The sequence below is a fragment of the Rhinolophus hipposideros genome (genome assembly GCF_964194185.1).
Source record: "Rhinolophus hipposideros genome assembly, chromosome: 5".
Taxonomy (NCBI): domain Eukaryota; kingdom Metazoa; phylum Chordata; class Mammalia; order Chiroptera; family Rhinolophidae; genus Rhinolophus; species Rhinolophus hipposideros.
Genome location: NC_138051.1, coordinates 13,424,653 through 13,447,827, shown reverse-complemented (window position 1 = coordinate 13,447,827; position 23,175 = coordinate 13,424,653). Strand labels below are relative to the sequence as shown.

The 23,175-nt window shown below is 33.0% G+C and overlaps 1 protein-coding gene across 2 annotated transcripts in view; it reads left to right on the top strand.

Annotated features, from left to right (window-relative positions):
* The window catches only part of LRFN5 (leucine rich repeat and fibronectin type III domain containing 5), a 268,366-nt gene that overhangs the window by 194,544 nt on the left and 50,647 nt on the right, over positions 1-23,175 (top strand). The window lies entirely within an intron of this gene.

Sequence of the window (23,175 nt, the reverse complement as noted above, 5' to 3'; positions counted from 1 at the left end):
CAATCAGGAAGCTCTAGGGAGTTGAAAGATGTAAGTGTTTGATTCCACTTGGTTTCCCAAATCAGGGAATTGAGAAGTGGGGACGCCCTGAAGAGACTGAAGAATTCTCACACACATTCCACAAAAGGACTGGTATTTGGAAAAAAAAAAAAAAAACGCAGTTACAACTACCGCCTCAACAGTTAATTTAGCGTTGGAGAAGCATCCACAACCTTGATTTAAGACAGATCTGAACTTTTTTCCAGCTCACTACTTTGCCCAATGGTGAAATGCTAGGGCTTACCTAAGGGCAATGTGGCAAGACACAAAAATATAATAAACGCCCACTGTCATTTTCGTTCCCTTGACCTTGTCCTGAGATGGTGTATGGGAGAACTTGGACTCAGAAATGAGATTAAAGCATTACACAGGAAGGATTGAATTTTATTAACTGAAAACGATTTGAATGTTATGAAGAATCTGGCCAAAGTAGCAACCCACTTTAGAGATAAAAATAAATCTACATATAATAGGAAACAGTGAATGATATTTGCTGAATAAAGATAAAGGGGTAGTCCAGAAAAAGAGAACAGAGACCTTTTTTTCTTAGATATTGTGCCAGAGGCTCATCTTAAATGTTTATTTCCTGCATGTGCAACCTCTTTATCATACAGATGAATTATGATATTTAAAGAGTTGCTGCTTTAAAATTGCTAAAACAATTTATCTGGGAGTTTATAAAATGATATTCAGCATTGAAGCTTGTAACGCAAACCAATGAAAACTAAATGCTCGTATAAGTGTAATTTATTTCTGTCTTATGGACCAATTTTTCACAAATATACTCAATGTTGAAAATATAGGAATTGTGTGTGCCTATGGATGGGCATGAGCACAGAGCATTATATTTAGTTAATTTGGGGGAGGAATAATCTTGCCTCATCTGAAAAGGAGATAGGCCCAATAGATGAGTTTTTTACTGTGTAAAGCATATCAAAATGTTGAAAAAGGGAAAAACTGGTGGGTGTATGCTTATCATTAGTGCACTTGTAATATAATAATGCATTTTTTAAATCCCATGAAACACAAATATGAACTGTTAATCTATTTTGTACTATTTAATGCCAAAATAGAGGAGAGCTTGACTGTCACACCTTTTTTTGTACGTTGACCATCCTTCACATAATACATCAACTATTGTGACATTTTGATGTTATGCATTTTATTTTAGACAATGTAGATTATGACATAGACAAAACCTAATACCACCTGCCTGGAATAGGACCTTGTGTAAAGAGATACACATTCAGGGAGAAAGGTCTTTATTCTTTCCTCCAGCTCCCTATTACAGGACCTGCCAGGACCACAAAACCTCATTGCAAATATGTTCCTAAGTTCTGCGTTTAGTGCTACGAGCAAAGCAAAAATAGAGAATTTAATAAAATAAAAAGAATTCAAAATAAAATATTTTTAGTTAAACAGAATTGGAGCTATATTGTTGACCATTTTCCTGGCAGATACATCCTGTGTCTTTCCGTATTCTCTTCTGTAGGGTTTTGAAAGAAACTAAGATGGTGGGGTGGAAAAATTGAAGAAAATAAATTTAAGAAAATAAGATTAAACCAAGTTATTTCTAGGCATAATATGGCACTATTTTGAAAAAGTCATTAAGTAGTGAGTGCTTTGAAATGAATGCATATTTAATAATATTTGTGAAGAAATTAGATTAACTTCTGTTAGACGGAAGTGGAAAATGTTGACTTCTAAAAGATAAAGTCTAAAAATATTGGTGAACATGAATGCACTGGCTTTTTCTTGGCTTATACCATTAAACATATTCCCAGAAACCCTTTTTTGATTTAAGAAGAATAAAAGGAAAGCAGTTTCCAAAATATTATGTCTTGTGCCTCCTGCCCCCACAACCACCAACTTAGGAGAACCAGGCTACTGGAAAATATTATTTGTTGTGGTGGTTTCGATACTGAATTACATCAGTTTCCTTTGAGTATGCTTGGTTCCAAACATTTGCATTTGGAAATATCCAGTAACCTATTAAATATAAGTATGTAGTCTATTCTACATACTACACAACAGATTTTTAATTTTATAAATTAGTCAGAATGTCATGTTTCCATAATTTTCATTTTCTCAGACTGTTCTATTAACAACCCCCCTCCTCCACTTTCAAATATATATGTAAACAAAATAATTTTTAGAGTGGGAAACAAAGAGTGAATTTATTGTATTTGAGTATTTGAGAAGATGTAATATCCAGGTCAAGTTTCTTTATACTTTATGAGCACTTTTAAGAATACAAATGATTTCAAATATTATTTTTTTGTATTAAGCAATGTGTATTTCTTAAGATAATGCAATATTAACTTCAAAAGCAATAGCTGTATTATCTATATAATCTGTTTTTTATCATTAATTTATCATACTTATTACTCTTCCTTGAAACCCTGGTGGCAACCATCTTGCTTTTTCTCTGGTGAAGCTATGCCATGTTCTCCATGAAAGCAAGGTCAAGTCTTTTTTTTAAGACATATGCATGCTGGAAGAAAGGACTACAAGTTCAGGCTAAATATGAACCAAATATTTCACTTTATAACAACAATAGCTGTAAATTTTGTGGAAAGACATAGTTCAACTCACTATGGCTATTTCCATGGGGGGACCTTAACAATGATCTAAGTGCCTTGTGAATCTATTGCTATACTCTCACTGGAGTCTTTCGATTGAACTCCCATGGCTTCAGCTAATTCAATTCCTAACCAGCAGGTATTGTTAAAACATGCTGTTTGCACATATTCCCAGCTTTAGTAATACCAATGGGAATAGGCAAAGCATCACCAAATCAAGGTATGCATGCTGTTCATGCTATAAATAGTCCCATTATCCTGGCATTCTGTTTCTTCTTAATTCTTCATGTCTTTCATTTATCCATATAATCCCAATCTGTAATTTTAATGTCATGATTATTTGGTAGGGTACTGAGGGCATGTGCATTAACTATGGAACACAACTTGAAAATGTGTATTAACTGTAAGAGATCACTCTTACTAGGGAGAAATATCCAGTAACCTATTAAATGATCCATGATGTCTTGAAAGATATAGACAAAAATAGATCAATCTGATAGGCTGAGTGCATAGCCTTAAAGAAGTTACAGAATATTTATATGGCTTTTTCTTATCAGCATAATTATATTGATGTTACTAAAGAATTCAAACAACATATATGCAGGTTAATGACCGAATATCCCTAAATGTCTCTGTTCTCTTATAAAGGTTTTTAATATATATACTAGTAGTGAAATCTTTTTTGTGGTTATTTTCAAACAAGCTATTCCAGAAAGACATTCGGACAATGGCGCCATGGAATAAATGCTGTTATTATCTAATCAGATCTATTAAATATTTCACTATAATAATATGCACAAAACATTAAAATTACAGATGTAGAATGTAAAATCTTTTATTGGTGGTGAAATACAATTTAAAATAGTCTTTAAAGAACTCTAGTATGGTACTCTCAGGCATAAATATTTTCTGAATGCATCAATAATGAATATCCTTTTTTCCCTTCATCCCTTAAGTAGGGAAAGTTGTAGCCTTGCCATTGTATCATCTTATAGACCAGCTGAAAGAGCCAAAAATGTCATATTCTTCAGAGGGCTGGTACGCAACTAAAATAATTATAAGTGAACAACATAGTTATTTAATTTTTGCACAGTGGTATTCAACATTTTAATGATGTGTGATTCATTTAGTGTAAAAAGCCTGAGGAAGAATTATATTTTGATTCAATTAAAATAAAAATCTACAGTGATAAGTATTTAATTTTATTTTTTTATAGTACAAATATACACGATAAGTATATAGATTACTTGTTTTAGTAACCAGAATTTAAATTTTATTCCGAAATGTTAGTATTGAAGAGAGCTGTATGTATTCCAGAAACTCAAATCAGTAGGAGTATATATAGTTATGCAGTAATATAAAAATTAAAACAAATTCCTCCATAGTAGCAAATATGTAACTATGTAAATAATATATAAATATAGAACTAACCAACTATATGGGAACTGAAAATAAAACAATAACTCCTTTGTATATTTGGATATGTTTCACAGGCTAGTATAGACTTCAGAATGTTATCTCTTATTGTCCTCCTTGGCAAACTTGAATATGAAAAGGGAACACCTGGAAGCTCATTTTATAACAAAGTAAAATACCTTTACCAGATAGAGACAGCTAGTTCTAAAGCTGGGGCACTGGGGACACATTACCTTGTTTTGCTCTTGTAGCAAGTTCATAATTTGCACTGGTTTAAGCGTGTGTGTGGGTGGGGGGAGGGGAGTATTGTTTGCATGCATATTCACATATGGCATTAGATAATTTGCATTACTTTGGGTTCTTCTACTCTGTGACATATTTTAGAGATTTGTTTATGGTTTGCATATATCAATAATATCAATATGTCAATAATTAATTTATATAGCTGTATAATATTCTATTGTATGAATATATTACAGTCCTTTGATAAATACTTCTTTCAGTGGTCCTGTGAGTGTTTTCTAGTTTGGGGTTATTATGAGTAAAGATACTTTGAACATTCTTATACAAGTCTTTTTGTAGCCTTATGCAGTCCTTTCTTGTGAGTGTGTACTTACCTGAAGAGTTACTGGTCCTAGGGTACATGAATATGCTGTGGCAACCTATCAGCTCACTCATGCTACTTGTGATGTTTTTAGGTATTTTGTGAACTGATTGTTAAATGTAGACATTATTAAAGCTAAGCTATATAAATTTGTAATGTAAATAAATTACATTTAAAACAATGTGAATACATTCTTAGAAATCATCACACCTTAATTATTTTATTGTATTTTAAAATCATCTATGTTACTGAGGTTATTTATGGTTTTCTATCAGTTTGGTGAAAAAGCTATATTAAGATGTTCTATTGTGCATCTTTTTCCAATTCTGCATTTAGTAATATCATAATGGATATGAAATCAGACATGATGGGAGTATTTGTACTCACAAAATTTGGTAACTATTACAAATCAGAGCTGGAGATATTGGTTTTTTGCATGTCTAGTCTTAAGAAGCCAATGGAGAAAATGTTACTCATGCAGATTAAACTTCAAAGAGGTGTTGCTTCTGTAGAGATTGCATTGTGAATATCACAAAAATTTTAACAAGTCTTCTGGTATTCCAATATTATAATCTGAGAAGGCAAATAAGTTGGATGCATCATTGATAAAACAGACACATACATCTGTGTTGTTTCACTTATGTATTGCTAGTTAATATAAACAAAAGTAACACATATGTATTACTTGTATATTGAGTGCTATACAGTATTTATATCAGTAAAATGTATAATAAATTTATATATTCATGTTATGCATGCATTTACTCTTCAGAGGAATGGTTGTTAAACATTTACCAACATTCAACTTAAAAAAAAACAGTTAATTAGAAACTAACTGCTAAATAAATACTAAGCAAAAGAAAACTAGTGGGACTACATCAAAGTATAAATCAAAAGGAAAGGATCAGCAAAGGAAACCATAAAAAAAAAAATGAAAAGTGTACATATGGAATGGGAGTACATATTTTCACACCATGTATCTGATAAGAATGTAATCTCCCAAATATATGAAGAGCACATAGAACTCAGTAGAAAAAAAATATTGTTAGAAAGTAGGCAGAGGATCTGAATAGACATTATCCAATGGAAACATTGGCCAACAGGTACATGAAAAGACGCTCAACATCACTAATTATCAGGGAAATACAAGTTAAACCTCCAGTGAGATATTACTTTATACCTGGTGGAAAGGCTGCTTTCAGAAAGCCAAGAAATAACAAATGTTGAGAGGATGTAGAGAGAAAGGAACCCTTGTGTACTGTTGGTGGGAATGTAAATTGGTGCAGCCACTATGGAAAACAGCCTGGTTTTTCCTCAAAAAATTAGAAATAGAACTAAATCATGATCCACCAATTCCACTCTGGTGTTTATCTAAAGGAAACAAAATCAGGATCTTGATAAAATATCTGTATCCCTGTGTTCATTGCAGCATTATTTACCATGGCCAAGAGATGGAAGCAACCTAAATGCCCACCAATAAATGAATAAAGAAAATCACACACACACACACACGAATATTATTCAACCACATAAAGAAGAAAATCTTGCTATTTGAGACTACATGAATGGAACTTGATGGAATTATACTAAATAGAGTAAGTCAGAAAAAGACAAATACTGAACTATTTATGATCTCAATTTCATGTGGAATCTAAAACAAGAGCAAAAACAAACTCAGATACAGAGAACATACTGGTGGTTGCCAGAGACACGTGTTAGGGGAAACAGGTAAAGATAGTCAAAAGTTACAAACTTCCATTTACAAGTCCTGGGAACATAATGTACAGCATAGTAACTATAATTGAAAATATTGTATATTAGAGAGTAGATCTTAAAATTTCTTATCATAAGAAAAATGGGAAAAGTATTTGAGTAGACATTATCCAAAGAAAACATACAGGTGACCAACCAGTACATGAAAAGGTGCTTGATATCAATAAGCATCCAACATAAGTAAAACAAAGATGAGTGGTGATTGATACTAAATAAACTTATTGTGGTAATTAGTTTGCAATATATACATATATCAAATCATTTTATTTTACACCTAAAGCTAATATAATGTTATGTCCATTACATCTCAGTAAAGAATTAATTACTTTGGAAATCAAATGAGGAAAGATATTTGTGACGATTGGCAAATAAAGATGAAATTCTAAATAGTTTTTGTTGCACAAATAGCTTGTGCAAAGTAATAAAAGACACCAAGGGGCCAATAGCTAAAAGAGCAATGGAGATGAACAGATAACTCATAACAGGGAAAATACATGAAAACTCATGAAAAGAAATTAGAAAATGCAAACTATAACAATGTCACAACTCATCTGTCAAATTAATAAGTATTTTCAGAATTTGTAATTCACAATGATTTTATATTCTGTTCCTCCTTCCATCGATGATACAATGGAATTCAGACAAATTCATTAATTCAAAGAATTGTTTCCATTATGCTGACTTTCACATCCCAAGGAGAATATTAAGTTGCCATCATTCATCATTGATGACTATAATTTATTACAGAATGTTACTAAATGCTTACACACGTTATTTTTATAGCTTCATCAAGGTATAATTGACAAATAAAATTGTAAGATATTTAAAGTGTACAACATGATGATGTGGTATACATATATATTATGAAAGGATACCCCTAATCAAGTTAACTAAAACATTCATCAGCTCACTTATTACATTTATTTATTTATTTATTTATTTATTTATTTATTTATTTATTTATTCTTGGTGAGAATCTTTAAGGTTTACTCTTTTAGTAAATTTCAATTATAAAATATAGTGCTGTCAACTATAGTCACCATGTTATAAATGACATTCTCAGACATTACTCATTGGATTCACAATAAGTTTGATGTTTTGGTAAGACAGTCATTCTCTTAAGTTCCTGATTAAATAAAATATAATTGCCAACATTTAAAAATTCTAAATAGCAATGCCAGAATCACATTCTTTTTAAAAATATTTTATTAGTTTCAGGTGTACAAAAACAACATAGTGATTAGACATTTATATGCCTCACAAAGTGATAACCCCAATAGTCTATTACTGATCTGACACTGTACATAGTTATTATAATGTTATTGACTATATTCCCTATGCTGTACTTTATATCCCCTGACTATTTTTAATTATAGTTGACATCCAATGTTATTGTATATTATTTTAAGGTGTACAGTGTAATGGTTAGATATTTATATAATTTATGGAATGATCCCCTAATAAATCTAGTACATACATAGTTTTCGCATTATTGACTACATTCCCCATAATGTATTTTACATCACCGTGACTGTTTTATGACTACCAATCTGTACTTCCTAATCCCTTCACCTTTCTCACTCAGCTTCCCAACCCCCCTCCCATCTAATAACCATCAGTATGTTCTCTGCATCTACAAGTCTGTTTCTGTTTGGTTCATTTATTTTGTCCTTTATATTCCACATACATACTTTATCTAATCATCTATTGATGGGCCTTTTGGTTCTTTTGGTTGTTTCCATGTCTTGGCTATTGTAAATAGTGCTACAATGAACATAGGTGTGCATGTATATCTTTTCAAATCAGTGTTTTGGATTTCTTTGGATAAATACCTAGCAGTGAAATTGCTGCGTCATTGGTAGTTCTATTTTTAACTTTTTGAGGAAGTTTTTCATAGTTTTCCTCCATACTGTTTTCCATAGTGGCTGCACCAATTTACAATCCCACCAACAGTGCACAAAAGTTTCCTTTTCTCCACATCCTAACCAACATTTGTTGTTTGTTGACTTATTGATGATGGCCATTCTGACAGGAGAGAGGTGGTATCTCATTGTGGTTTTTATTTGCATTTCTCTGATGATGAGCATATTTTCATATGTCTAGTAGGTATATGTATGTCCTCTTTGGAGAAATGTCTATTCAGTTTCTCTGCCCATTTTTAATTGGATTGTTTATTTTTTGGTGTTGAATTTTATGAGTTCCTAAAAATTTTGAATGTTAACCCCTTATAAGATGTATTATTGGCAAATATCTACTCCCATTTAGAAGGCTGTATTTCCGTTTTATTGATGGTTTTATTTGCTGTGCGAAAAATAGTTTAGTTTGATGTAGTACCAATTTTTAATTTGTTTGTTTGTTTGTTTCCCTTGCTCGAGAAGATATATCAGTAAAAATATTAATACTAAGGGCAATGTCTGAGAATTTACCACCTATGTTTTATTCTAGGAGTTTTATGGTTTCAGGTCTTACATTTACATTTTTAATCAATTTTGAGTTTATTCTTGATATTTTATAGGAAAGTGATCCAGTTTTATTTTATTATTTTATTTGTTTTGCATGTGTGTGTCCAGTTTCCCAACACCATGTATTGAATAGACTGTTGGAGTCCAGGGCGAGTGCTTGCTTGCAAATATGTCTATGCACAGGCCCTTTAAGAGGGAGTGTCCGGCCACCTTCCCTCTCACCAGGATGGATAGAATCCTCACTGATTTTCACTGCAAGGTGTCATGGAGGGGCTCCCCTTCCCAGCTGAGGACTCTCTGAGATGGGGATCCCAGTGTGGGGCTGGCACATCTCAGGTTTCGGGGGACCTCCACCGCTGAGGTGTCTCTCCAAGTTCTCAACCACTATCCACCGGTTTGGGGTCAGCCTGTTCTGCGTCTCCACCTTTCCTACCAGTCTTGATGTGTCCTCTTCTTCATATCCTTAGTTATAGTGGTTCAGTTCAGTAGTCTTCAGGTGATTCTCGAAGTTGATCGTTCTATAATTAGGTGTAATTCCAGTGTGCTCATGGGAGGAGCTGACACGGGTTTGCTTATTCTGCCATATTTGACCTTTGCCCCAATATTACTTTATTACTTAAACTAACCTACCAGTGATTACATAATCATGGTATTTGGTAATTGTGGTCTCTGAAAAAGTAAAGCTTTGATTTGTAACTTTAGCTGATATTTTTGATGTAGGTACTCCTACCATATCTAGTTTTAAGGTACTAAAAGTTTAATCCATTCACAAAATTCACAGTTGTCTCTTGCAGACTAATACAAATCAGCACAAGGATTCCACTACATGTAACTTTTTTCTTTTTTTATAAATATACAAGTGATAAAATTTCCAATCTTCTTTAAAATAAATTAATTATATTTGAGGAGAAATGGATCAGAATATGCTTTATTTTCTTCATTTAAAATGTGAAATTCAAATACTTTGGCTTAATAGAGGCCAAGTTAGAAAAAAGCATCAAGTCTAAATACATACTTATCTCAACACAGAAATTTTATGTCTAGTAATTTATTCTATGAAACTGAAAATGGATATGCATAAATTTTATCTACTATTAGGTTAATTGAAGTATTGCATTTTTAAGTAACTATTTGGGAAAACTTGGAGGTAATAAGTATTTAATTCAATTATGATTAGGCTAGAAGATGTATTAATACGAAGCCATCATACATAATATTTTAAAATATTATTTAAGGACATAAAATTATTGAAGTATATCGAGTGGAAGAGTAGGTTACAAAACAGCATTTACAGTCTCTTATTAGAAAAAAAAATTATATTCTTAACTGTGTATATCTGCATTTATCACATATATTTATAGTGTACTCGTATGTATACTATATAGTACATATACTATATAAACATACAATGTATACAAAATATATTCTCTCCACTCTCTCTCTCTCTATATATATATATACTCCTATATTTACATACTTTATGTTGTTGTTAAACAAGAGCATTCTTCATATATAAGCTTTATGATTTTTTCTTGTTTTTCTCTATTTTTCCAATATTCTACATCTCTTTGTAACATGTAAAGTGTTTTGTGATTCTAACATATCATTCTGGATAACAGAAATATGAAGAAAAAACCTGGTTCTACTCAAGTATGGCATATAATGTGGTTTTAGATTCTAAGGTTATTGAATGTAACTAGCAACAGATATTTTATGAGCCATCAACAATAGGATTATTTGGAAAATACAAAACAGTAAAATATATAAAAAAATTGTTCAGGCACTCATACATAGCCAACTACTATAATAGATTTCTTTAATCTTATATTCTTTCAACATCCATTTTTATGTTTCTTTGAATAAGGAAAATACATAGATGAATTAATGAATTCTTATAGGAAATCAACATATTGAATGCCTCTTATTAACACCTACTTCTTCAAATTACTGTTGATTAATTAACAACAGGGACACTGTCCCTGAATCTGGAGCTAAGACTAATAGGAATGCTTGCATCTCAAGGATATGACATTTGTTAAAAGATTTGTTTCAGAAAGTTAACCAACAGTATCTGGAAGCTTGTTCAGAGCCCCTTTTATAATTGTTATAAAATTAGTAAGCCGTAAAGATGACTATGTGTCTAAATTACATGGCATTCAATGTTGACTGGCTGTGCAATTATCCAGTCTTGGAACCTAGCAAGATCAAAACTATATTCATATACTGCTGATGGCTGTATAAATTGGTAAAATGATGTTGGAAAACTTTATGTTGGTATTTACTAAAAATGTGTACACACACACGGAGTGGTGAATACAATATGGTGAATGTTTAAATACAAAAAATATATTACAGTAAAAGACATATTGCCATTAGTCTCCCTCAAAATACTTCCCCTCTCTTTGTACACATTTATCCCATCATTCTTGCCACTTTCTGAAGTAGATCTGGAAGTCTTTTTTCTTTAAGTGTCTTTAGTTGCGCTGTCGTGTCTCTCTTGACGTCCCGAGTCAATTTAAAACGTTCCTTTCGTAGTCATTTTGACTTTGGGGAAGAGCCAGGAGTTGCATAGTGCCAGATCCAGTGGCAATATGGTGGATAAGGACACACCATAATGTTTTTATTTGACAGAAATCGCCATACTGGAAGCAATGCGTGACACAGAGCCTTTGTGTTGTGATCACAAAATACGGTGAATGCTGCTGCCGAGTGCCATCCAACAGAAAGGCAGGGATCTTCAATATGGGAAGTGGCGCAATGAACCTTAGAAGCACTACGTGAAAAGTTTCAACTTGTTCAGTCTAGTCAGTTGGTTATGAGCTATGAGTCGGTTGAGAGGTGTGTTTTAAAGTTGCCGTAAATCATCCTCTATTTTGACAATGCTCCGTGTCACACATCGCTTCTGGTATATGACGATTTCTGTCAAGTAAAAATATTACCGTGTGTCCTCATCCACTGGATCTGGCACTGTGAGACTTCTGGCTCTCCCCCAAAGTCAAAATGGTTCAGGACATGGAGGCAGGCATGATAGCACGACTAAAGACACTCACGAAGAGGACTTCCAGAACTGCTCAAAAAATAGCACGGATGATGGTATTCATAAGGGAGTTCAAAGCAAGGGGAGTATTTTGAGGGGGATAAATGTCAATGTTTCTTTTACTGTAACTTTTTTTTTTTTTAATTTAAACATTCACCATGTGTTTTGATCATCCCTAGTACTTTATGATTCAACAATTTCACTCCTTGGTACAAGCTCAACAAATGTCTACATATATTCAAAAAAAAAGTATAAGAGTATCCATAAAAGCAACATTCAAAATCACCAAAATCTAAAAAATGTTCCTAGCTCCCTGAGATTCATAAGCTACCTGGGATCATTCCAGATTTTCTGTATAGCAATAAGAATGAAATGAAACAGCATGGGTGAATCTCACAAAGATAATACTGAAGGAAAGAGGTCCCCCACAAAAGAATGCACACTGTATCATTCCACATGCATCAAATTAAGAAACAGGCACCAAACACTATTATGTTAGAAATCAGGATAGTGGTGAAACTGGACGGAGTGGTGTTCTGGTTCTCGATCTGGATTCAGTTCCATAAATGCATTTAATATGTGGAAATTTATCAAGTTGCACACTTGCTTTTTGTACTTTTCTGTGTGTATGTTTCTGTAGGTCAGAAGGCTGACTAGATAAAATCAAGGTGTCAGCAAAGCTGTGCTCCTTTCTGCAAGGTCTAGGGGAGAATCCATTTCCTTGTTTATTTAGGTTGTTGGCAAAATTCAGTTTCTTGAAGTTGTAGGACCACAGTCCCCATTTTCTCTCTGGCTGTCAGGTGAGGGCCATTCTTATCAGCTAGAAGCCACCCACACTTCATAGTTAGTGGCCCCTTGCCTCCATTTTTCAAAGCCAGAAACAGCAGGTCGTGTCCCTCTCATGCTTTAAATCTTTTGCCTTTTCTTATGTAGTTAGAACTCTCTGTTCTCTCTCCCTGCCTGTCTCTTCTGCTTTTAAAGGCCCAAGTGATTATATTGGGCTCACTGAGATAATCAAGGATCATCTACCTGTTTTAAAATCCATAAATTTACTTCCATCTGCAAAGTTCCTTTTGCCATGTTAGGCAACACACTCATGGGTTCCAGAGACTAGGTTCAGACATTATTGTGGCCGCCCTTATTCTGTCTGCAACAGTATGCAACTTCCAGTCAAAACTTTCCACAAAAATATTTTTAAAACGATATCCAGACAAGAGTAGTTGAAGAATAATCATTCCTCCTTTAGAGCTAAAGCCTTCCCAGGGGCCTACACCATTTCCCCTCCAGCTCCCTGAGATTCATAAGCTACCTGGGATCATTCCAGATTTTCTGTTCAAAGTAAGCCTGATACTCCTTTAAAAAATGTGGAATTCTTGGAAAATGCCGATTGCAATGTTTCCTCACGGTGAATCAGAATACGCATTAAAATAGAAAGGTTCAGAGATATTCTGCTAAGAAATTTGATTAGCTGTGTTAATCCAAACATATTTGAACATGAAACTTAAAAAAAAACAACAAAGTGCCCTGTAAAAGCTGTTAATATCACTCATAAGAAATTATTTTCCTTGATCTAGATATAGAACGACTCTTTAATATCTCTCAAATTATTTTTTGTTAAATCATCACTCTTACTGACTTACTTTCTCTTGCTTTATATAAAAAATATGTTTTACTCTGTTTTAATTGTTTGATGTGTTATTTCTTCAGAATTATTACCCCACATAAACAAATGAGAAAACCAAGGTGAAGTCATGTTCCCAAATTCCCACAGTTAGATGGAATTGGCAGAGTATGGTAACCCATCTCCACATCTCCATTTTTACCTTTCCCCAAACCATCTTCTGTTTTATGCTGAAAGCTCCCTTGTAAAGCACTGACTTGACTTTTTTGCTTAAAACATTCCCAGCAAATCCTCATTACCTATAAGATAATGTCAGATATGCTTAGCGTGGCTAAGAAGGTACTTCCCTCTCCAGATGCTGCACAAGTGCCACCGGTGTCTCTCCCTGTAAACACTGGTTTACTTTCCCGTTTTTTCATACCTTCCTGTTTATCTACATGCGCTTCCAATTCTTTATTCCAAGTGACAATCTCCTATTCTTTTTTTTTTTTTTTCCAGAACCACCTCAAACATCACAACCTCTGTTTTCTACAAGAATTATGTGCTCTCGCCCTTTGGCAGTTGTTTAGTATGTGCTTGTTTATGTGGATTGATTTTGTTTGCTTGAATGTTGGCTCAAAGAGAAGTGATATATGTACTCTGATAAAGTATAAAGTAGCTCCCCACCCATCCTCCCTTCCTAATTTCTAAATTACTTTATTCATTTACCACTGAGAAGCAAATATTGTAATCTATTTACTTAAGATATTTGAAAAAAAATTGGTAGAGTGATTAGTCAACTTTGTTAAAAGAAGACTTTATGTATATAAGAAAGAAAACTTCATTTCTCATACGAAATTTGCCGTTATTTGTTACATGAGTGATAACTACAAATTAGATGGTGAAATTCTCAAGATGATGAAATTCATAGGAAACAATGACTTATGTTTTGATCTTCAGCTCTTGATCTTTCAATTCTACTATTTCAACTACGATTCCAATTACTATTTATGACACATACATAATAAGTGCTCATTAAGGGTCTGACTAATCACTGATTAATAAAAGTGCTGGGTAGAATGAGGATAGGATAGATAAATAAATCACATAAATCTGCTTCAGAACTAAATGAATTGTGTTTTTGTTTAAAGATGTTTGCTTTAGAAAAAATAAAAAAGCAAAAATCTATTGTCACTTTTGAAAGTTCTGTAGTTCAGTTTTAATATTGAAGACTGTCACTCATTATTAGCTCATAATAAAATCTGTACGTACTGTGGATGTCATGCGATTAAGTACCATGCAAAAGCATTTATTCTCCTTAAAGTAGAAACAAAAAGTGAAATAGAGTTAAGTGGCATATTAAAAGGAATAACACTTAATTTCTCTGTGAGGTAGCAGATATTTCTTTATTTGCTGGATTCATTTCAGTGAGTAATTTCAATTTTATGATCTTCATATTACTTCAGTCTGTTATAGAATCATCACATGGCTGTTCCACTGTTATGGAACATTTCACTGACCTGGGCAGGGCACCCTCCCTGTGTCTGAGCCCATTTCTTGAAAGTTACACCTAGGAAAAACAGTTTATGAGTGTTACTCCTTAAGAGTTATTTTAGTATTTGAGGACAAATAAGTGTTACTGTATGAAAACGCCAAACATGTCCTGAAGTAAACAAGTGGATGGAGGATGGGGATATACTTGGAAGAAAGGAGAAAAGTGTCCCTCATTTTTGCCAACAGACTTAGTAATAATAAATGCGTTATTGAAAGTTGCATTATCATGAGCTTGCTTTTCTTGCTAAAAACGATTAATGTAAATTCAAAAAGAAGAGCTATTTTATAGGTAACAATGTTGTGGTACACTATGTTTTCCACTCCAAGGAAAATATAGTAATGTAGCTACCATGGTGTATCTATTTCTCATAATTAAACTGGCGCCTAAATACACATTCCATGTAAATTGTGGAGAACAAGGAAACTAGAGGACAACTCATATCAGAGACTTTTCAAAGCAGGTTTAGAATCCTAACATATGAATTATATTCTGGAAAACATGCTAATAAGTTTATATGGAAAGTATTTTAAATATGGGGTTGTAGATGTATAAGAAACATACTTATTCTGAAACCAAATCTTGCTTTAGATATAGGAGACAAAGTGTAAAACGGTGGGCTTTTGATTATATTACATATGGTATTAAGATTTTTTCATAAAACACTTATGTAAAGATTCTCCAATATGGAAATATAATTTTGTGAAAATTAAAAACATGTATAAAGATACATTTTTACATAAATGAATTTAAATTAAGCAGTTCATCTGTTTAGCATGGAAACTTGTGGCAGTTTTTTTTTTATTTTCTGAAGCTGTTTACAGCAAAGGTTATTTAATAAAAATACTGGGAATGCAATTTTTAGTTTAGTTTTTATAAACAGATTTGGGTGGCTTACCAACTGCCTTGGTGAAGCTGATTAAAAAACATCAACTTACATTACATGGTCAATTTATTAGAATTGAGAATTCGAGTTCAAGGAATTGACAGTCTCAGGCCTTTTCACATATTAGTAGACTTACTTAAATTGATGGGTCTGTTGCACTTGAGAAAAGTTAAAAATCAGGATGTTTTATTAATGATTTGGTTCTAACATAAAACCAATGCTAAATTGATCCCCATCCTGTAGCAGTGGTAATTTTTGTCGGCGTTGCTGTAACTTAATGCAGGGAAAGGAAGAGAACCCCTGTGGAAACGATAGCAATCCTGTCTTTCCAGCTTTGTTCACATTACATGTTCTTTTCTAGCAAATTGTGGTTACATCTCTGCTCCCCTAAAGTGCCTTTTACTATAATTCATGATGATAAATACACAATTTTCAACCTTGTCCCTACTCATTATTGTTAATGCAGTCCTATTTTAAAATACCTCTATCTATGAGTAAGATGAAATTATGTTAACTCACTCCCAGAAATTGACAAATGATAACATAATCAAATGAATCTCTTATATATTTTCACTCTCTGAATGAATGGTGCATGTTTAAATAAAGACAACTTCTAATCTATTGCTGCCATCAATATTAGTGCAAAATTATTATCTATGGCAAATTTTCAGCACGTAATATACATTTCCCTTTAATAAATTGATATCTTTTTATTAGTTCCCAGGTAATTTGCAGTTAAATTTGTTTCCTAACCTTAATCTAAACGACTTAAAAATGTATATGGCTAAATTTGAAAAGCATGAAGACTTTCCGAGACCATGTATTGCCATAAAAAGTTGGTTCTCCCATTTCCCTTACCCCTCTTCCTTTTGACATACGTTTACCTATGTTGAATAATCACCTTGTCCTTTTTGAAAATCAAGTTTCGCCTTAGCACTAACTTTCCCTATTATGTTCTAAATCTCTTGCCAAAACTTTATCTCCTTAGTTCACAAGTTTACACAAACTTCTATGCTTTTTTTCTATTCTTTTAGAGATTATTGATTCTTTGGTAGTACTGGATGACCACTCCATGAAACTACCTGCTTGTTTTTATTGTCACCAATGAAATGCCATATTAGGATAAGTACCATGACTCCTCTGCCTGATCTTATTATGCTCTGGTCACCTTCCAGCACAGTACTTTTGAAGGGAAATGTTTTTGTTTTTACTTTTTGCTACCGAAATCATTATTGCATTTTCTTTTTGCCAGGCTCTCCATTATGGGGTAATTAATGCATGTTAATATTTCTCTTATAGGAACTACTTTATTGCAAGTTTAGCATTAGTCTTAGAAAAAAGATCTGGAGTTAACGTGGATAAAAAAGCTGATTTATTTGTAAAGCCAAGGTTATAGCATTCTTGAATTTACTATCTCCTAATTTGAGAATGGAGATGATTTTAAATAAATATGTACATTTTTTATTAAACAGAATCAATTTAAAGTTTTCAAATAAATTTAAAAGGAAGGCAGGAGGAAGGTATGTTTCCATTCATTAATTCATATAACAAGTAAACTTTAAAGCTAATTGTACTCAGCTCAATTCTAGATATGAGTGGAGTGCCAATCTAATAGCAAAAAGGCTAATTAGTAGTAAATTATAGCTTTTCAAGCAAAAGATAATGGCATCTTGGTCTAGGAAAGTGACAAAAGATATAAAGATTAGTGTATGGATTTAGGGTGTAATTGGCTGCATATTGTTCAGATTTAATAATGAATTGGGTATTGGGGCATGGAAAAGGTAATAACACAATATTGACTCTTAAGTGAACTTTTTAGCACCTGAGATGGGGAAAAGGTGTTGTGGGAAGAAGATTTGTTGGGTTAAATCAGGCTTCCATTTTGGTATGTAATATTTGAGATACTTATTAAATATCTAAATATATATGTTAAGAAGCAGCTATATACCAGGGTCTGGAAATCAGAATGGCAGTTAATACTACTAGAGATATTTTTGAGTGAATAATAACTTATAGAAATTATTTAAAACCATAGGGAATGGTGAGGTTATTTTGAGTAAGAATGTAGATAAAGAAGAATAGAAGCTCACAGAAGTTTCTGGATCCTGGAAGAGCAGCAATGCTTAGATATCAAAGGAATGGGAGGTAAAATAGCTATGGAAGTACTAAGAACAGGATGACAGCAATGACTGATTTATTGTGTTCTTATTCTGGACCAATCAGTATTCTGAGCATTTCCCGTGATTTTTAGAACACCAGTTTAATTCTCATGAACGCCATTTGCTGTGTTCACTATTATCATCTTCATTTTGCATGAGGGCAACAAAATAAGGCCCAAAGGAGTAAAGTGTCTTGTCCAAGATGAAGTGAGTTTTTGTTCGTTTTTATTAATAATAAGGAGACACTAGAATTCATTTGTGTTGTGTGCTATGACCTAGTAGAGAGAGAGAAGCATTGCTATGAAATGCAAGAAAAAGGATTAAGTACTACAATTACTTTCTGTTGAAGGTAGAAGGGAAGAAAATCCAGAAACCAAAACTCAAGAGAAGAGGTTGGCCTTTGAGGAAATCAGTGTAATTGGAGACAAGAAATGATGAATAAATGTGTAATATGAGTACATTGTGGATGTGTAGTTTTTATATGGAAAGATGAGGTAGTTTCCTTTTGATTGCTTCTAGTTTTTTGTTGTTGTTTTTTTTGTTTGTTTGTTTTAATGGAGATCATCAGGAGGAGTTGGTTTGTGGAGGGGATCATGATTAAAATGCAGATCTTACATTCAATGCCCTTAGAATTTTCACATCTCTTTTCGATAAAACAATGTTTCACATATAGAGTATACTCATCAAGTATCTGTCACATGAATTGTCTGCCTGCAAGGATCCTTGACTCTCCACATGAATTAATTAAATGCTCCTGGTGAAAGACAGATAAAATTTTGTTAAAGTCCCCAGAGAGCGTACATTTAAATCGAATGATTTTGAAAGGTTCATGAAGAAAAACACATTTCAGCTGACACTTTTAGAATTAATGACGTTTTGATGGGCAGAATTTTGAAGAAAGGGTATTCCAGATGGGAATGGTAAAGTGAGCAAAGGCATGACCAGAAGCTGATTTAGCTTAAATGTAGGACGAGTAAAGTTACAGAGTAGGATATAATTCACACACAATTTTAGGGACAGATTGTGAAGGGCCTTGGATATCATGCTGAGTATAGATTTATTCTGTAATAAACCGGGTGACATGGGAGTTTTTTGAGCAGTAGAGTGATGAGACAATATATTTGAAAGTAGCTAATGAGCCATACTGTTTGGTAATTTGGAATATATGATATTTTAATATCACTGAACTTAGCTAGCTATTTCAAGTTGGCATATCTTTTCCTTATCCTTCCTATTCCAATCCTAGGTCAACACTTGAGGACAATGCTCTTTTGTACAATTGTGCAAGGAGCCATAGATACACAGCTGTTTTGTTTTTTGTGTGTCTGTTAAAATATAGCTAAATATTTTAACCACTTAGTATCCCATGCGCATTTCCACTTTGAAAAATACAACTGCAGAAGGATTCTTGACCATTAAAAAGCTCTTATGACTACTGTTAGCAAGCTGAATAAACTCTTCTATAAATGTTTAATTCGACATACTGGCAAGAATAAATTTTTGGTTTACCTATAACAACCCAAACAGAGTTCAGTAAAACAGACATTTTCACCGAAACAAAACAAAACAAAACAAAAAGTCCTCTTAGGATGTAACAAATAAAAATTTATTTTATGAAAATATGTACCATGTTTCCTCGCAAATGAGACCTAGCTAGACCATGAGCTCTAATGTGTTTTTTGGAGCAAAAATTAATATAAGACCTGGTCTTATTTTATTATAATATAATATAATACCCGGTCTTATTTTACTGTAATATAAGACTGGGTATAATATAATATAGTATAATACCAGGTCTTACATTAATTTTTGCTCCAAAAAAGGCATTAGAGCTGATGGTCCAGCAAGTTATTATTTTCAGGGAAACACTATATCTTTTTCTTACTAGATTTCTATGAGATGTAGAAACCTCATAGATACAACTCAGAAAATCCTCAATAACTATTTTATTTTGGAAATACTTCAGAAATCAATCTATAACCAATTTTGTCTACCCCACTCACTGTCCAGATATCTATGCATTTCCAGACAGTTAATTTTGTGCTATAAAGAAGTTGCCCTCCATGAATGTATGTGAATGAGATTGTTATATTAACACAGAAATTGAAGATTTTATTTATCATCAGTAAAAGGTCAAAACTCAGTAGTCTTTTTAGGAAAGGGATGTGGCATGTGTGGATTGTCACTCTCCCTCTTTTCTAGTTCTTCTTGTAACAAGCAGAGCAAATAGTCGTTTTTTGTGAAACCTCTGACCATAGTTAGGGTTCTAGTCAATAAACAAAGGGAATCACTTTTTAATAAACACATGACGAAAATTTAGATCCTGAATGTATGATTTTAGCCTATCAATTCACGTATTTAGCCAATAGTTCTTGGTTATATATTATTTATTAGCCATTGTACTTGGTACTGGCGATAGAAATATACATAATACATAACATTTTTCCTCATGGAGCTAACACCATCAGAAAAGAAAGAACTATGGGAAGTGCAACACCCTTTGCATGCCAGCATTTCAAACCATTTATTGAGCACATTTAAGTGCCTATTATATATATATATATATATATATATATATATATATATATATATATATACACACAGAGGGTGCCAAAAAATGTATACACATTTTAAAAAAAGAAAACTGTATTGAAATTGTAATACTCAATATATACCAATAACAAAAGATGAATTTGTTTCAATTCATCTGCAATTACAAAAGATGCTCAAAGTGGTTACCATCAGCGTCCAGACACCTGATTACGGTGAACAACTACTTGAGCAACATAGACCAAAATGGCCACTTGTATACATTTCTTTGGCATCCCTGGTATGTATACATACATGCGTATACATATATTTATATGTATATGTATTGGAATGCCTGATATGGCACTGAACTTGTCTAGCTTTGTTAGCAAATCTTCTAGGTATTCTTAGATTTTTTTTTAATTATTAATGACTAATAGTAGTTCCTTACGTTTAATGAACACTGATGTGAAAGCCCCTATATGTGTATTTTGTTTTCAAAATTAATCAAAGTGTATATCATTATTATTATTCTCATTTTGTAAATAAAATCCAAGACACAAAGGCTTTAGTGACATTCTCAACGTCCTACAAGTATGTAGTAACAGAGCCATGTCTTGATAGAGCCAAGGAATTTAGCCCACAATTTTAACTAATTTCATTGTATTGTTACTCTGGAAACAGAAAGAGAGAGAGATGCCATTAATTCTGTTATCTATGTAGTAAAATACTTAGAAAATAGATAAATGGAATTATACAACTCCCAGTAACGAGCTTTCTGCAGATTCTGCTTTGGCAGTACATACACTAATCATTTTTTCACCTTCAGGTAACTAATGTTATTTATAGTTGGTGACACTGCTATTTATAATTCTAACTCTTCAACTGGGGTACAACTCATCTTTTCATTGTTCATTTATTCATTCTTAAATTTGTTGCACGTTTCCTTTGTACATCCCCACATGGTAAATACTGTGGTAGAACCTATACTAGGTATTGTGATAAAAAAGATGTGTAAGACACATTCCCTATACTTATTCACCTCACAATTAGGAAAGACACACATATTTGGAAACAAGTCATGATGCATTCTTGCAAATTCTCTACAAGAGATCTTATAAAGAGTTATTAGAAGTTAAAGAGGATAGCAATATATGCTCAACAGGAATGTTAGTGAAGACCTTGTGGAGGTGAGGACATTTATGTTGGATCTGGAAGCTTGAGAATGAGTTAGGCAGGAGGATAAGGGAAAAGGGATATTTCCACTGGAAATGAAATGAAACAGGCTGGATGATTGCTCAAAGAATAAGTCAGCCAGGGTGATTAGAATGCCGTCTCAGTAAGCAGTCGGGGAGAGGAGAGCAGTAAAACAGGTTAAGCAGTCTTTGAAATAAGTTTACCTTTATCTTAAAAAATACATATTTGCAAATATATCTATGTTGAAAGATGACATTGAGTTACCTGTTCCAAACATCACTATCTGCTCGTTACTTTAGCTGTTCTCTAGGCAGTGTCCTGGCTCACCAACCTCAGTGGCTATTCTTAACCTTTTCCATCCTCTTCATGCCACCTTTGCATTCTCTTCTTGAATCTTGTCCAAGTATTTCCAGAATTGGCTCCAAGAACTATGAGTCCACTGCCAGCATCCCCTTAATACGATGCCAGCTATCTAGTAAGAAAATAAAGCCCAGAATCTCTACCACAGGATGAAGGTCCTTGTATGGCTTCATCCAGACAGTAATGAACAGCAAAAATAACTTGTTTTTATTGCATTGCTTTATTTGCAAAATAATTATAAATGTTGCAAATACTACAGGGTTTTAGAAAGTAAAAGTGTGATTTTTTTTTCTTTTTCAATCTTTGGTGTTTTGTTTTATATTTATATTCTTTTAGACTTATTTCTATCTAAATACAATAAATATACCACATAGACAACATTTTTCAATATAAATGGATTCAACAAAGTAGATTTTTCTGAACTAATAATCTTTCATGTAACCTTTTTATCATGGACATTAGTCTATAGTATATACCAAGATTTACATTTTTGTCTTACTGGCTCACAGCATACTTTTTCTAAGGTTTTGTGTGTTTTTTAAATTTTTAAAAAAGTTTTTTGGTAAAAATTCTGGAAACCAGGGACATATGTGTGAGTAGGTTAGACTGGAGAATAGAGTGATTCAACCAATCCTCATTTATTTCCTTCACGCTTTTGCTTAGAGCTCATGCTATTTTCAGTGAGTTTCAAAGCTTCAGCATGGGAGACTAGCATATATCGCAGTGATTTATTTTATTTTTTTCCCTGAGTTATTGAAAGGATTCATTGAGATAATTGTAAGCTACATAAAACAGTCTCTGGCACATACTAAGCTCTCAATAAATACTAGATATTATTGTTGCTGCTATTGTTTTTTTATTAAATTTATTTGGAGAAATGGAGGAAGTGTTTTGGTTTTCTTTTGTTTTCTATGTCATATTTAACCAAGTTGCTGAAACTACTCTTTAAAGATTAAATGAGGAAAGAGAGAGTTTTATT